This window comes from Lissotriton vulgaris, chromosome 6, assembly GCF_964263255.1.
Source record: "Lissotriton vulgaris chromosome 6, aLisVul1.2, whole genome shotgun sequence".
NCBI classification, from domain to species: domain Eukaryota; kingdom Metazoa; phylum Chordata; class Amphibia; order Caudata; family Salamandridae; genus Lissotriton; species Lissotriton vulgaris.
In genome coordinates, this window is record NC_141694.1 from 1,611,598,008 (window position 1) to 1,611,616,366 (window position 18,359).

Below are 18,359 nucleotides of genomic sequence, written 5' to 3' on the forward strand. Positions count from 1 at the left end.
ACAGAATGCAGCTGAACCTCACAGGACACGGATTTACCAATAACTAGTCAATTGTTTGGAGATACCTTATTGCCTCTGGGGGCAGTGCATTAGTGAAAGACCAAGAAGCTGTCTGAATCAGCCACTTCGTCATTCTCTTTGCAGGCGACAACCTGTCTACACTTTGAATTGGTAAGAGAGATTACCTGCTGGTGGCCATAGTAATTGACTGCACCCTCCTTCAAGTGGATATCAGGGGGAAGTCCATAGGACTCCTTTCAATCCCTCCAGAGGGCTGCCCTCAGGGGACAAACTGAGTGTGTGCCACAACTTTGTGTTGCACAATCAATGCGCTTCCTGATTGCTTCTTTGTCTCTACACCTATGTCTATAATGTGACATGGCGACAAAGTGATTTCCTTATTTTCATGGAGCCACACCATACAAATGAGTGAATGCCCTTTCAAAATAGGGTTGATGCTACATTTGCACCAGTGATATCAGTATTACAGAAGGAGCGGCATAAGCATGTGCTGCCCCTTCTTAAATACTACACTGTGCCGGGGGTGGGCAGGAGGTGGGAAGGCAGAAAACAAGTGCATGTTGGAAGGAAAGTCTACTAATGAAGTAAGACGAAACATTTTTACACATTAATATTAAAATGAAATTAAAACGCACCTGCAATAGGATGGAACAGAAATGGCGGCTGGATTATTCTCCCTCTAGGAAGCTAGAATACAGAGCAGCTATTAAAACCTATAAAGCCAGATTTAAATCTGCGCAATTGTATTTCTTTGAGAAAAAAATCACAGAGGCAGCATCAAAGCCCAAGGAAATTTACCGCATAGCAAAAACCCTCCTGCAACTCCCAGAAAAACCCCAAGACCTCTCAAATGCCCAAACCCCGATGCAACAATCTGGCAGATTTCTTTTTTTATAAAATCGAAAAAATCTACACCTTCTTCTCCCATGTCGAGACGCCACCCCAGACATCTCTCAACTCAGAGCCCAAGCACTTATTCTCACTCAACCATTTCCCCCCCCTTGACGCGTCAAAACTTGAATCCATCATGCGCCTGGTAAAATCTGGGTTCCCTCATGATCCAGCACCACCCCGCACCTTACAATAAGTCACCAGCCATATTATACCCACCATCCTAGAACTACTCAATGCCTCTTTATCCTCTGGCATCGGCCCGCTCCTTTGGAAATGGGCCATGGTCAGAGCCCTCCTCAAAAAACCCTAATCTGGATCCAACCAACCCTACCAACTATTGGCCCATTTCTCTGCTGCCTTGGCTCAGTAAAATCCTGGAGAAACACGCCAACACTGTGCTAACCGAGTTCCTAGAAACCAACAATCTCCTGGACTCCACTCAGACGGGGTTCCGACCCCTACATGGGACTGAAACCGCCCTGATCGCTGTAACAGAGGAGGCCAGAAGAATCTTAGATCAAAGCGGCTCTGCAGCCATCATCCTCCTCGACCTAAGTGCCGCCTTCGATACTGTGAGCCATAACATCCTCCTACACAGACTTAGCAGTAAGGGAATATCAGGGACGGAAATCACCTGGCTTAGGTCCTTTCTCTCCAATCGCTCCTTCCAGGTCTTCGAAGGTGACTCGGTTTCCACTAGCAAGCCCCTCAACTCCGGGGTACCACAGGGCTCCTGCTTGAGCCCCACATTATTCAATCTTTATATGAGCCCCCTAGCTGAGATCGTCTGCCCTTTTGGAGTGAAAATTGTCACCTACGCGGACGACACTCAGCTGGTGGTGGCTCTAAACCCCCTGCAAACCACACCTAGTGATCTGAAAAACTTCCTGGAAGCAGTTCAAGAATGGATGACATCCTCCTGCCTCAAAATGAACGGGGACAAAACAGAGCTAATGCTCCTTGGGAATCCCATCCATAGCAGTATTGACCTATTCTGGCCCCCATGCCTCGGACCCGCCCCTGTGCACAAAGACACTATCAAAAGCCTGGGCATATGGCGCGACAAAACCCTCAATTTCAACCACCAAGCAGCCAAACTTTCAGCAAGCTGTTTTGTGCTGCTAAGGCTTCTGAGAAAAATTCTCCCTCTGTCGCCTTCTAATGCTAGACAGATAATGGTCCAGGGCTTGATCCTATCCCGTCTGGACTACGAGAACGCCCTCTATCTAGGCGCACCTCAGATGACCTTTAACAAACTTCAGATCATTCAAATTGTGCAGCCAGAACCCTTCTCCAGATCCCCCGCCGATCCTCGGTCAAACCCAGACTTAAGGACCTACTCTGGCTCCCAGTGAGGGAAAGGGTCGAATTTAAAGCAATGCGTATTGCCCACCGAGCTTTTTGGAACACAGGCGCCACCATCAACCAAACTTTGATAACAGCCTATCACCCAAACAGACAGCTCAGATCTGGATCCTCTTTCCTGGCCTTAACTCCGAGGTTCAAGAAAGCAAGATGTGGAGGCCGCTTGTTCTCCTTCAACTCGGCCAGACTCTGGAGTTCCCTCCCTATACAACTCAGATCAGAGCCCAACCTTCTCACTTTCCGCAATCTCTTAAAAACCCTTCTTTTTAACAAACCAGAGTAGCCCGAGCCGTAGTTACTCAGCACGTTGTTTGCAGCGCTAGGACGCCTGAGGGCAGCTACCGCGCTATACAAATGCTCTTTTCATTTCATTCAATATGGTTTTAATAAATCAATCAATTGGAAAAATCATCCAGTCTCAAAATGAGACCAAAGTCTGAAGTTCAACGCTCTGGATTACAAGGAGTGGTATATACTGTGAAAGCCACACAAAAAACATGAGTTACAAATTCCTATATGCAAGTTGGACAGATATTGCCAACACGTGTAAATATTTCCAAGAATTGTGTACATGTCATTGTTTAGCATAAGCCCCCTCATGTAGGGTTTTCTTTCAGTTCTCAGAATAAGGGTGAGATAATCATAGAAAAACATTTTAGTTTTTCTGCATAGCAAGTGATTATCTCTTGTTTGATGTCATTAGGCCCAGCCTATCAGACTTTAACATATTCTCAACAGGCTTGCACTAAGGCAGAATCCACCCATGTTTACATCCTGTGCTCAATGACAATGCAAAAAAAAAATTCACTGTTGGCCTCTTGTGTTTGTTTAACAGATAGAGATGTGGCAACCTTTGCTCTGACATCTGTACTAGGTATTGATGTCCTGTCAAGTTTGAGTCTGCAAAGAAGTATATTCTATGTGTTTCAGTGCAGCTAAATTGATCATACAACATTTCACGTGTAGTTCCTAAAACTAATGTGCACTATGACCTATGTATTGCTGCAGAACCCACAGTTATCCTTTTCAGCACATCCATGTATTAACCTAGGATGGTTCACTACTTACATAAGTTTAAAACTATTCCTTATCTGAAATGTTTGTATTGGGGTTTGTGATTTTATGCTGCTGTGTATGTGTCTCTAACATCTATTTTTATTCTTTCCCTACACCAGTCCCCCCTCTAGTTGATTCTTCAACTATTTTTGCTATCTTCCCATTTACTAGCGGATCATGTTATGCTCACTACTCTATCCCTCAACAAATTTTGCGCTTTCCAAAACCAAAAAGGCTCCTCCTATTTTAGCTGTCATCCTTTTACAACATGCTGTTATTACCAGAAAAATAAGACACGCCAAGCGCAACACCACCACCAAAGGCAACAAGGCCTTAACAACCCCGGCATCCAGGACAGCACCCACTCAAACCAACCTATGAACCACTCGTCCGGGGTGTGGAATACAAAAAGCCTTTTTAGGGGCTCACTGATGCACCAGTTCTTAAACCAAAAAAGAGGAGATTGGCAGGGAAGCTATAATATTAAAGAGAATACATTTATTAACCTCACATGAGGGAGACTACGTCAAATGGTAACCTCAAGCCACTGTATGAGGTAGTCCAAGGAGTACAGAAACCATGGTGCTTATATACTGTGATAGTTGCAGTGTAAGCATGGAGGTTCAAAAAGAGGCATTACAAGTATACACATGAATAGCTATTTCTCATATATGGACAACTGGAAACTACTTAGTCAACAGAATGGGAGAAGTAACAAAAACCCTTACATCAGTTGGCATAGCCTGAAAATTATATACTTAAACAGATGCATTCTGGCAGCTACAGGCCTTTCTGAGCATACATTACTCCGGCTCAGTGCTGAAGTAGTTAACTGTAGCTGATGACTCAAGAAGAATACAAGGGCAGGCAACAGTGAAGAGAGAAAAGAACATGGCGAGCATATGGCTAACTAAAATGGCTGCCACAAACAAAATGGCTTAAGCTTATGCTAACGGTAATTTCTGCGATTTCCACAGATGGCCATTTTAGCAATAGCTGAAGACATCTGCTACACAATAGAGGACACTTGAAAATTATCTTCCATATTAATTAACATCAACTGGCTAATTTCTTGATCAGTTACTGATTGGACATTTACTTTCGGCACATTACGTTTAACTGGTGTGCAGGTGGAAATACATAGGGAACAGAGCATTGGGCCACATTGAATACACAGGCAGCAGGAACAAACAATTGCAAAACGTATACATAAGGCGGATAATATTTTCCAGACCCAAGCTGAGAAAAGAGTCCGTAACCAGTCACTCCAAGTTCATGTCCCTGAGTTCTAGTGGATTTCAGTGGCTATTTTATTCAGTTTGGAAACAGCCAACAGCATATGCCTGATGCTGTTGCAAGGATCCTGCTCATACACAGAACTGTGCACAGAGACCTAGTGAAATGAGGTGTACCAGAAACTCACCTCAGTACCTAGAAAAACCCCAACCAGCTAGCATCAGTGTCACATTAGCTCTTCGTCCTATAACAAAGTAACCAATGATTAGACAACCTAGAACATGCAACTTAGGGCCATCTGAGGAATGGTGGGAAGTGAGAACACTCTTTTGTTATACTCTCATACCAGTCCACAACAGGAGTAAAGAAGAGACGCAGTAAGGTTAAAATATTTATTAAACAACTTGATCTCATGTGCAGTATTTTAGCCAACATAAGCAGACATATGATTAAGAATAATATGGTCAGCGTGGTTACATTCCATAAAATACAAAAGGAGGAATCATATTACAATGATAGTGAAAACAGGATCCTATAGCGCCTAGTTTTAACACCCTCCCGGAACTATGTATTATAAACTAAAGAAGGTCTCTTGGGCTTGTTTTGGGGGACCCCATTACCTTTCCGCTCAGTAAAAGTAAATTACATCTGGATCAGCATAGTCTCTCTGCATCCCTGGAAACGAGAATCTTCCAAGTGTGTGAAATCATGGCGAGTGTGTGATAATAAGGACGCCAGAATCTTACTTGGCTCACAGCTGCCAAACTGTTGTGTCTAGAGAGCATCGAAAAACAGCTAACATGTTTTGATAACCTTGATGGCTTAGCACTCACTGTTCAGACTAGGGGCACGATGTAAGTCTAGATATGTCGAAAAACAAACCTTTTCTCATGTGTAGACCTTCGTGAAGCTAACGTACAAAAACAGCTATGCAGTGTCATGTGCAAAACCAGCAAAAGATAAAATGGCGTTTAAACGTCTAATAAGCCATGCTAACATAACATGCACGCAAAGCAGGCCCTAGGCCATACCACACCCTCCCTTGTTCAGGGAACGCACAATAAAGGGTGCAAGAGTCATAGAACGCAGAGTTCAAGTTTGAATGAGACAGAAACAAGTATAGGAATCTTGCCAAACTTGATAATTGGGAGTAAAACGTGAATGAAAAAGAAACCAACTTAGTGAAAACAATCACAGGCGACCATGGTGTGAGAAACAAAAAACTCAAAAATTAAGAAAAACATTAAGGCAGTACAGGGGGAGAAAAAGAATTCCTCACAAGTTCAGTACATGTCTATGAAGCAGAAAAAGTCAGACTTCAATCCAACAGCGTATAGGCACCATACGTCGCAACTGCCTCCAATAGGAAGTTGTTCATCATCCATGAACATTTCAGCCATCCAATTAAGTAACGGAAATAAACATACATGCTCTTCGATTGCCGGAGCCTCTAGCAATATCTGAGGACTACTCGGGCTTACTTCAAGATATCTGCGTGCCAGAAAGTCATTGGCGGTACAAAAGGGGGTGGTGATGGACGGAGCATCTGAATCAATCTAACACTCACACAAGCATCCGAGGACCGGTTTCTGGCATTCTGGGCTAAAGAACGGTGATGGATTAAACCCAGATCTTTTGACTGGGTGTGAGTGTTTGATTGATTCAGACGCTCCGTCCATCACCACTCCCTTTCGTACCGCTTTTGGCCGCCATAAGTGTGGCAGGGTATGCTCAGACGTGAGTCCCTTGCTCACTTTGCCACTGGATTCAAGCAAGCCGGGCTGAAGACGGCTGGAATGCCAGAAACCGGTCCTCGGAAGCTTGTTTTCGGTCCAGGGAAGACATGGCTTGGCAGTTCGGGCTCGACTGTTCCCATGAGGCACAGGGTCAGACTGATTTGCATATAGCCATGTCTGAACTGGGGTGGCAGAGTGGGCTAAAGAACGGTGATGGATTAAACCCAGATCTTTTGACTGGGTGTGAGTGTTTGATTGATTCAGATGCTCCATCCATCACCACCCCCTTTTGTACCGCTTTTGGCCGCCATAAGTGTGGCAGGGTATGCTCAGATGTGAGTCCCTTGCTCACTTTGCCACTGGATTCAAGCAAGCCGGGCTGAAGACGGCTGGAATGCCAGAAACCGGTCCCCGGTAACTTGTTTCCGGTCCAGGGAAGACATGGCTTGGCAGTTCGGGCTGGACTGTGCCCATGAGGCACAGGGTCAGACTGATTTGCATATAGCCATGTCTGAACTGGGGTGGCAGAGTGGGCTAAAGAACGGTGATGGATTAAACCCAGATCTTTTGACTGGGTGTGAGTGTTTGATTGATTCAGATGCTCCGTCCATCACCACCCCCTTTTGTACCGCAGAAAGTCATTGGCAGCAGTCCAAATGTTCCAATTGCCTAAAACCCCATGAGCCGCTGTGCAGGCCATAATCCCGAAACCAGAACAATCTATTTCATGAGCAACTAAGGGACTCATTAGTAGATTAAAATCCAGGTCAGGAGACACCGTGTTACAGAGACACAAATCCAGGGCCCATCCAAATCTAAAACCCAAGCAATGGAAATCAGGCTGCACGCAAGTGAAGAATGAGAACCGGAAAGATAAACCATACACCTTACTCAGAGTCGCCAGAGGCAGCGAACCATAGTATTCTAGCATCCGGTTATGAAGGTGGAGCAGCCGGGGCAGATCGTCGTGGGGCACAGATTGTGCATCCATTCTGGAGTGAACAAATTAACAACAGTATGCCCGCTCCCAATGCGAGAACTAACGGCAAACCGCTGAATAAACTCGAAAAAATCGAATTAAAAAATGCAGGGATCACACCAAATATAGTTAGAAATGAGGTCACAAGGCCAGAACATACTAATTTAAAAAAGGGTGGCAGGCCAGTGGGCGACAAGGTATTAAAAATTATGTGAATCAAAGCACCGAAATGCAGGGGCAGGTCTGTATTTAATAAGGCATTCACCTCAGTACGAGTATTTGCAACGTGAAGAATGAATGTCTCACGCGCAGATGTAAGGGGGACTTCCTTCTGGGACAAAAGAGCTTTTATTCGACTCATCTTGTTGAACTCTACTTTCAAGGTCGGGATAGAAGGCCAGATGGAAATATCAAGCCTCCCATGTGGAGGAGGAAACAAGACAATCTTACAGCAAACCACACGCTGGGAAACTGTAACAATATGAGGAATACCAAGCATACCACAACAATCTTCATTATTTATTAATAAATAACTATAGTTTGCAAGCAGTGTGAACGTTGGTGTAATGGCTGGGGTGGGGTTGCCTTTCAAAACACACGCAAGATTTGGCGCCTTGATTTGTAAGAACCGTGCAATTGCAGATTCCCACAGACTAATGAATGATCTGGTGTGGATGTGCAATCTTCACCTTTCAAATAAACTTCCTTTCCTTCCCTTAAGCACCTATATGTGAATGGGATATTCCAAACTTCATGAAGATAAGCACTACCTAAAGGTTCAAATTTACCTATGGCATAGTGTTTCATGCAAGACTCAAATCTAAACAGGGGAAAAGGTTGAGTTACCAACCCGTTAATGAGCCAAACTGCTGAATTCGATTCGGCCACTGAAAATGGTAACAATTGTAGCTTAACAGATGGTAAGGTCAAGTGTCTGAGCCAACTCTGACATACTTTGCTTACAGAATAGCTGGTGACTGAATGTTGAGTCTGAAAACGGGGATCTACTCTAACCTCCGTATATCCAGGGGTCAGACCTAGAAAACGGTGCAGGCAGGAATCTGCACTTTTGTGCCATAGCAACCAGTCTTCGGGATTAATGCTGAAGACATTAAAAGAGGAATTTTTCAACAGGGTTTGTAAATCACTTAGGGAAGTACTGGCGTAATTAGTCCAATGGGGAAATTCACCCAAATCAGGAAATAAAGGAGCATTTATTTGTCTTGAAGTAGCGAATCCAAAGCATGTGGTTTGTGAAATAGTAGCATTCAGAAACAGCATATGGTTTGGGATGAGACATGCACGATGTAAAGCCTCAGTGCCTTGAACTTGCCAACTTTTAGAACCCCAAACAGATTTAAGATCAATTGTATCTTTCCACAGTTCATAGCCCCCAACAGCCAACTAGTCAAAAGGACTTTGAATACAGTAATTTAGTGTGGGTAAGTCTAACCTTGGGAGAGGACTTCTCAGTCAACTTAAAATAAAATGCACCAGGGTTGGATTTATTAAAATCAGTAAAATAAAAAAACGTTTTCAAAAGCGTTTTTAAGCTGCCTTCCACTGGTGCGGGTCAGTGTTCCCACTGTGTGTAGTTAACCACATTTCTAAATGAATTTGTTTTATGCAGAAAGTGATTGCCAAAATGCTGGTAACAGTACAAATCACCATAATTTGCAGACTCTAAATAGTAATCTTCAGCATCAAAGGCAGCATAATATTTCAAATCAGAAAATAAAGCCTCTACGGCCTGGACGTCCCAATCATCAGAGGGAATATTTTGTTTAACCACATCCCCCAAAGAAACACGGAGTACATTGGGCACATTAATAACCTCTGTGGGACCATGAATCTGGAACTTGACAGCATCCCATACAATCCCATCTAAGACGGGACAAGCAGTTATATTCACAAATGTGTGGTCCCTCTTCATTTTGAGCAAAGAGGAGGGGGGGGGGGGGCAAAGTTCCATCAATCAGTCTAATCGAAGTTCTTTCTTGAACGTAGTGTCTATTAATAAAACAAAAAAAATACACAACAAATCCGGTGGACATGGATAAAAAAATTGCAAAAAGTACTAGACAAATGTAAGTCAAAGGGGGAATTACAAAATGTTTTTTAAACCAGGTAGCAAAAATCGAAAGTTTTGAAGGGGCCTTAGAAGTGGTAGAGCCAGTGTTTAATGAAAAACGGGATTGATTAGCCACACGGGTCTCCAAATCAGGCATAGACGAGTCAGTTGGGTAAGTATATTCAGTATCATTAAGAGGATCACCAGCAGAAGGATTCGTAACTGTAATCATCTCAATGGCAACATCAGGCCTGATGGCAGGATCCGGAACTAAAACAGAGTGTCGCACCATTACTGGACAAGAAACTGCAGGCATCATACTATGAAGAATCTTCCACCCTGTGTAGTTTGACATTGTCAATGGAGATGTACCTGTCAATGGAGATGTACCTGTTCCCCTTTTGCCCAGGAAGAGGAGGTAAAAAGACTGTTCGTGTATCCTGCACGCCAAGCACGGCAACTGGAGCTCGATAGGAAGGACCGAATTCTTTCTTGTTCTCGATCTTCTCTCAGACCAGTTCTCCAAATTGGGATAGCCAGCCGACTACCGGAATCTGCAATCCAGCATCAGATGTGGAGGGCAAGGGTTCCTTTGCAAGAATGTCTCTGGTCTTTTGTAGCTTCTGCAAAACATTAGAATGTTCATCTATGTCAAAGGATGCGGCTCCCGCCGCCCTGTCTAGACCATCAAGGTCCGGGACAAACATTTTATGCCAAAGAGCATTTTGTATGAGGGCTGCCCACCCAGAGTCCTTCGGGGAGATTATTTAGTGCACGTTGTATGCTATTGAGGTGGTTAAGACACTCTCTGCCTGTACCTAATACCATCGTTGTCAAGGATTACTTTAAGTCACGGTTCATCTGCTCCACAACACTATTACCCTCAGGCCGGTATGGAGACGAAAATTTGACCTGGACCCCCAATAAAGACATGGCATTCTTGTACGCTTTAGAGGCGAACGCTGGACACTGGTCCAAATGGAAGGTACCACACGCAAACATTCCCACAAAGACACACAAATCCTTTACGACAGTCCTGGAATCAGCACTCCTTTGAGGCCATAGCCACACAAAGCGCGTGCAAGAGTCAACTGCTACTAAGATGTACTTATACGCAGTATGAGATGAGAGAGGACCGCAGTGATCTAAATAAACACACGCAAGTGGTTTATTAGATATGTACAACTGAGTCTGGGGCGGGCGTGCAGCAGTAGAAGGTTTAATTTGCCTCTAAATGCCACATTGAAGGAAATAATCACGCCTTTGTTTGTACAAACCACGCCACCAATATCGTTGCTGGAGAAGAGAAACAGTAGCTGACACGCCGGCATGCACCGAAGCCATCCCGGCGTGGGCGGCTGTAATCAAAGCCTGTCTGCGGTCCGCGTTGGTTATTAACCTGTCACCAACATCGTTAATTCTCACTTGAGGAACTTTATCAGGGCTTAAATGACAAGAGTATTTAGAAGGGAAACCCCTAGGGTAATTACCTCCCTTCTCTATTGCAGCTATAGCTGCCAAGATGTCATCATCGCTCTTACTTTTGGAACGTGTAACCGATGCTACTGCATATGTTGCAACTACTGTCTTCGCAGCCTCGTTTGCGAGACAGGTGACAACAGTGTGAACTCCAACACGCTGATGACCCAGAGTAAGAATCACAAACACAAGTGGCAGCCTCTTTTTAAGCTCAGCCACTCGAACCCAGATAATTTTATGTTTTATTGTGCGCCCCTTGGAGTCACGATAATCATTCTGAATCCAGAAGGGTAGATTGTCATGGTAGGATTGAACACAGTAGTAAGAGTCACTTACAATAAGAGTGGTCACACTGGGGTCCATGTACTCCAATGCAAGTATCAGAGCACGGAGCCCTGCCAATCGTCAGTCCCCTAATGTCTGAGTATGCATGACATCGGACTTGAATTCACCATCCACCATAGTACCAACCACAATTGCGCAGGCCCAAGAAAATGCTTGCTTTAAACTCGTAGCCACTTGCGCACTGCCATCAGTGTAAATGATACAAGTGGGCGCATAGTCAGAGGAGCAGGATGAACAAATGCACGCTGCAAGTTCTCCTGAGTCTGCAGTGAGGAATCAAAAATAAACGTGACATCCGGAGATGTCAAGGACGTAGCCCATTGTATCCATCGAGGGTGTGAAGCTTTGGAATTTGGTACACTGGCTTTTGTCACTGCCTCTAAGGCAGGATACGAAGTAACAACCAAAATGCGTTTTCCCTGTGACACTGCTCGTTCCTTAAGAATCGCCGTTTGCACTGCTGTCAAAACGTTTTCCACAGTGGAAAACAGAAACTCAGCCGAAGTGTACAAGTGTGACTTGTAAGCGATAGGGACTGTGTCACCCTCATTAAAAGTGAGGTACATGAAACCCACCGCCCCTGGCACGATTCTTATCACCTGGTTGGTGTGGTTATCACGGGTTACCAAGAATTTAGGGGCACATGCATCAACCTATTTAGGAAGTGCAAACGGTGCGAATCGGTAAATTCGGCAGTTTGCACTTCCTAAATACGTTTTTGGGATGCATGAAACAATTTTTCAAAATTCGCTTTTTTTTGCATTTCCTAAAAATGTGAATGCATTTAAGGAATCGCATTTGTGCGATTCCTTAAATGCAATGCATCAATTTTTTAAAAAATGCGAATTTTGAAATAGGAAGTGCAAATTAACACGAGGTTGACCCTCGTGATAATTTGCGAAATTCTTTAAAAAAGCACAAAAATGCATTTTGGAAAGTGTCATGTTACAGACACACATGTCCTTAGGACATGTGTGTGTGAAACCTGCACTTTAAAATACATTTCAGGGGTGCACCCTCTGCACCCTTGCAATGCATCAACAAATTGCGAATTCCAATACAAATAAATGCAAAACGGCATTGATTCCTATGGGCCTCTAGGCCCATAGGAATCAATGTAATGCCATTCCTTAATTGCAATTCGCAATTAAGGAATCGCAAATTCCGAAAATTAAGAAATCCTAAAAAAATTTAGGATTTCTTGATGCATAGGATTTTGCAATTCCTAAATTGCGATTCCTTAATTTTCGCAATTTAGGAAATGCAAATTCCTACAATGATGCATGTGCCCCCTTGATTCAAGCAGATCAGCCTGCAAAGATTGCAAGATGGCTGAATGCTCAGGCAGCCAGCACAATTTGGAAAAAGAAGGTTCTATCAAAGCGTAAAGAGGCTTGATACGCTGGGCATATTCGGGAATGTAGGGACGCCCGAAATTAAAAAAGCCCAGTAAAGATTGTAGTTTCTTCAGTGTTGTGGGAGCTCGCAAAAGTGCGCATTTCTCCAGGAAGTGAGGAGCCAAACCTCGACCTTCATTGTTGAGCTCGTAGCCCAGGAACAACACTGTGTACTCTGCAATGTAAGATTTAGCAAAGTTAAATTTGTAGCCAAAACCGCAAAATTGCAAAATATGCGGCACAGATACGGCCATAATTCGTCGTCTGTGAGATAGATGTCATCCACATACGAACATGCATCTGTGTGGATCCCCTCCATGAGAGACACAACGCGGACGGAAAAATACACCTGGACTGTTCTTGTAGCCCATAGCCAAACGGCGAAAGTGACGCTGTTTGCCACCACTTATAAATGCTGTCAATTGACCACTACGAGGGGAGAGATTGTGGGCAAAAAAACATTGGATATGTCAAGTGTGGTTTTGAACCGTTTACGCACAAGACTATCCACAAGAGCAGAACAGTGAGTATTCTGCACCGCGCACGTACGACAATGTGAGCTTAAGTGGCAGTAATCCAACACCAAAAGGTACGAACCATCAGATTTGGTCACAGTAAAAAAGGGGTTATTCATCGGAGACACAGACGTTTCAATTTCACCTTGATATTCCAATTGTTCAAGGATTTCCGCAACCGAAGCTTTTGCTTCTCGCCGCATGGGGTATTGGGGTTGAGGCTGTGGCATGGATCGAAAGGGATCTCATGTCGAGGGGAAAATTTTTCCCACCCACAGTGAGTATGGTACAAAGCCGGCGCAAGCGCCTCAGCCCAATCCTCTGCAAAATATAGCTCCTGCTCTTTCGGCACTGTGTGTGCGAAACAAGGGAGGATTACCTCCGCCCCTTGGGGAGCAGCTAAGACAAAGGGTGGGGGCCAGTCGACCTCCGCCAACAATATATCATAGGTAGTAGATAGATTTTCCCAAAATACCCCTTTTATGATACGTTCTATGTCACCTTACAAGGACAATTTCATAAAGCCTGTCATGGGGAGCCACTCTAGTGTCCGCTGTCTGAACTACGACGAAGGTGTCAGTCGCTGTCACCTTCAGTAGTGGACGCAGGGCCTCTCGCACTGTGGTGATCTCCGCTGCGCTGTCCAACAGTGTCAGCGCCCACGTCTGATTCCAAAGCTGCGTTCTCACTATGGCACACCTCACTGTTACAGCAGCAACGTTCTTCTTTTGAAACATGGGTTTCTGTCATGGTGACTCATCTTGCTTGCCTTTTCCTTCAGCCTTAAGTGGCTGCTCACGGCTCTGTTGGGCACCTCGACCTCTGCCACCGCCTCCTCCACCGGTGGTTGAGACCGATGTGTCCTGCAAAGAGCGAGGAGAACGTTGTTCAGGAACCTGAAATCTATCAGGTGACTTAATAGTACTGTTGTCGCGCAACTCATATTTACGCTCAGTAGAGCCAGGTGTAGGTGAAGCAGAACAGGATCCCTGTTTCTGTTTCCCCTGTTTTTTGTTCTTACTCCAATTTTGTTTCTGAACTTTGGGGCGGTCATCCTTATCAGACGACGCGTGTTGAGTTTGCTGCTGTGTTTGTTTCTTAGCAAAAGCCTTAACACCCAAACTATTACGGCCAATGGTCTTATAAGCCTCAGCGATAATTTTCGGCAACTGACAGGGTTTATCGGCGTTGGGGACATCGCCCAAAGCATTAGACACCTGGAAACTAACCGCATCCCCCTTGACATTTGCAAGGACGAGATCACGGACCATGTCAAACTACTCCCACAAGCCGCATTCTCAACTTCACCGCCGCCTCCGGCCCGTGTTCATCCTGAACACGCTTAATGACGCAGGGCAGGACAGCCAATGAAGGGGTGCCGAAGCACCTACTATTGCCGCAAAAATCACACCCCAAGTTGTACAGTCATTTACGTATGGCAATAAGTCTTTCTTGCAAACTTATGGTAAGGATCCTGTGTTTCTCCACAGGAGTAGTATTCGGTAATACTGCTTCCAGTTGGTCGAATTTCTCGGCAAGCCAAAAAGGCATCTCATCCTTATCCTGGGGACGCTTGCCCATGACCGTATTAACCATGACGGGACTAAGCTTCAGCCTGCCCCCACCAACTGGATGCGCTGCACCACCCAGGGCCCCACCCGGGAGGTTGCGGGTAATGTAATGAACCAGACCCCTAATAACTGACACAGCAGAGGCATAAAGGGGTCTTAGTTGCGGAGCTGTTAACGCACCCGCCTGAGGATGCGTGGTGTAAGCAGCTAAAACAGGCCAAGTTGCGCCTGGGATTGACAACGGCCTTTGTCTGACCGCCGGTATTACGTGTGGGAGGGCCCATTAAACCAAATAGCATGCTGCCAAGCAGAAATCGGAATTTCCACTGTCCGATATGGAGTATACGCTGCATGAGCATCAGCAGGGGTGTAAGTGGGAAATACACCAGACACAGCATCTACCACAGGAAACGTGACCCATGAGAAGAACAACTCAAATGGGTACGCTGCGTCAGCTGAGACACCAAAAACCACCGCTTGTCCCTCTAAAGAAACAAGGTAGTGTTGCAAATGAGTTCGCACAGCCAAACGACTGTGTGCTGGCTTATCAACAGCCATATCGAGACAGTGATAGATTAGTACAATGCAATATATAAAAAGGCACAACTGGGTAGCAATTCAATAGAAAACCGTTAAAAAAAATATCAAGCTTAAAAAAAACGCATGTAACTATAGGTAGGTTTTATCCGTCACTACTATCAACCGGAAACAATAGTGAGGGGGTCGTAGACTGATATAAGCACTACTCAAGAGTCTCACAATAAGACCACACTCTTTGGCAGCGCCATGTTGCAAGGATCCTGCTCATACACAGAACTGTGCACAGAAACCTAGGACGTCAGTGAATTGTGGTGTACCAGAAACTCACCTCAGTACCTAGAAAACCCCAACCATCTAGCATCAGTGTCACATTAGCTCTTCGTCCTATAACAAAGTAACCAATGATTAGACAACCTAGAACATGCGACTTAGGACCATCTCAGGAATGGTGGGAAGTGAGAACACTCTTTTGTTATACTCTCACACCAGTCCACAACAGGAGTAAAGAAGAGACACGGTAAGGTTAAAATATTTACTTTTAACGACGTGATCTCGTGTGCAGTATTTTAGCCAACATAAACAGACATATGATTAAGAATAATATGGTCAGCATGGTTACAATTCCATAAAATACAAAAGGAGGAATCATATTACAATGATAGTGAAAACAGGTCCTATTGCGCCTAGTTTTAACACCCTCCCTATATAGGAGCTATGTATTATAAACTAAAGAAGGTCTCTTGGGCTTGTTTTGGGGGACCTCATTACCTTTCCGCTCAGCAAGAGTAAATTACATCTGGATCAGCATAGTCTCTCTGCATCCCTGGAAACGAGAATCTTCCAAGTGTGTAAATTCATGGCGAGTTTGTGATAATAAGGACGCCAGAATCTTACTTGGCTCACAGCTGCCAAACTGTTGTGTCTAGAGAGCGTTACACGGACATGTCGAAAAACAGCTAACATGTTTTGATAACCTTGATGGTTTATCACTCACTGTTCAGACTAGGGGCACGATGTAAGTCTAGAGATGTCGAAAAACAAACCTTTTCTCATGTGTAGACCTTTGTGAAGGCTAACGTATAAAAACATCTATGCAGTGTCGTGTGCAAAAGCAGAAAAAGGTAAAATGGCGTTTAAACTTCTAGCCATGCTAACATAACATGCACGCAAAGCAGGCCCTAGGCCATAAAACACCCTCACTTGTTCAGGAAACGCACAATAAAGGGTGCAAGAGTCATAAAACGCAGGGTTGAAGTTCGAATGAGACAGAACCAAGTATAGGAATCTTGCCAAACTTGATATTTGGGAGTAAAACTCGAATGAAAAAGAAGCCAACTTAGTGAAAACAATCACAGGCTACAATGGTGTGAGAAAAAAACCTCGAAAAACATTAAGGCAGTACAGGGGGAGAAAGAAAATTCCTCATGAGTTCAGTACGAATCTATGAAGCAGAAAAAGTCACACTTAAATCCCAACAGCGTATAGGCACCATACGTCGCAACTGCCTCCAATAGGAAGTTGTTGTCATCATCCATGAACATCTCAGCCATCCAATTAAGTAACGGAAATGAACATACATGCTCTTCGATTGCCGGAGCCTCTAGCACCATCAGAGGACAATTCGGGCTTACTTCAAGCTAACTGCACGGCAGAAAGTCATTGGCAGCAGTACAAATGTTCCAATTGCTTAGAACCCCACGAGCAACTGCGCAGGCCATAATCCCGAAACTTGAACAATCTATTTCATGAGCAACTAAGGGACTTATTAGTAGATTAAAATCCAGGTCAGGAGACACTGTGTTGCAGAGACACCAATCCAGGGCCCATCCAAATCCAAAATCCAAGCAATGGAAAACAGGCTGCACGCAAGTGAAGAATGAGAACCGGAAAGATAAACCATACGCCACACTCAGAGTCGCCAAAGGCAGCGAACCATAGTATTCTAGCATCCGGTTACGAAGGTGGAGCAGCCGGGGCAGATCGTCGTGGGGCATAGATTGTGCATCCATTCTGGAGTGAACAAATTAACAGCAGTATGTCCCCCGATGCGAGAACTAACGGCAAACCGCTGAATACACTAAAAAAAATCAAACGAAAAAATGCAGGGATCACACCAAATATAGTTTGAAATGAGGACACAAGGCCAGAACATACTACTTTAAAAAAGTGTGGCAGGTTAGTGGTCGACGAGGCATTAAAAATTGTGTGAATCAAAGCACCGAAATGCAGGGGCAGCTCTGTGTTTAATAAGGTATTCACCTCAGTACGAGTATTTGCAACGTGAAGGATGAATGTCTCACGCGCAGATGTAAGGGGGACTTCCTTCTGGGACAAAAGAGCTCTTATTCGACTCATCTTGTTTAATTATGCTTTCAAGGTCGGGATAGAAGGCCAGATGGAAACATCAAGCCTTGCATGTGGAGGAGGAAACAAGACATTCTTATAGCAAACCACACGCTGAGAAACTGTAACAATATAAGGAATACCGGTAAGCATACCACAACAATCTTCATTATTTAATAATAAATAACTAACGTTTGCAAGCAGTGTAAAAGTTGGTGTAATGGCTTGGGTGGGGGGTGCCTTTCAAAACACACGCAAGATTTGGCACCTATACTTTGCAAGAACCGTGCAATTGCAGATTCCTACAGACTAATGAATGATCTGGTGTGGATGTGCAATCTTCACCTTTCAAATAAACTTCCTTTCCTTTCCTTAAGCACCTATATGTGAATGGGATATTCCAAACTTCATGAAGATAAGCACTACCTAATGGTTCAAATCTACCTATGGCATAGTGTTTCATGCAAGACTCAAATTTAAACAGGGGAAAAGGTAGAGTTATCAACCCGTGGATGAGCCAAACTGCTGAATTCGATTCGGCCACTGAAAATGGTAAGAACTCCAATTTTTCAATATGCAGCAGTGAAAACGTGGCATCCTTCATTGCCATAAATTGTTGTTTGAAAGTCAAATTAAAAGGTAAAAATCAAAACTTGTGTTCATGTAATCCCAAGGCACCCTGCCATTTTTTCAACATTTGAAGAGTCCAAGCAAACTGCATAAAAGAACGCAATTGATTCTGCTAATGGTACAGTACTGCAATGTCTTCTTGCACAATATCAACAACAGATGAAATAAAATTGTCCAATGT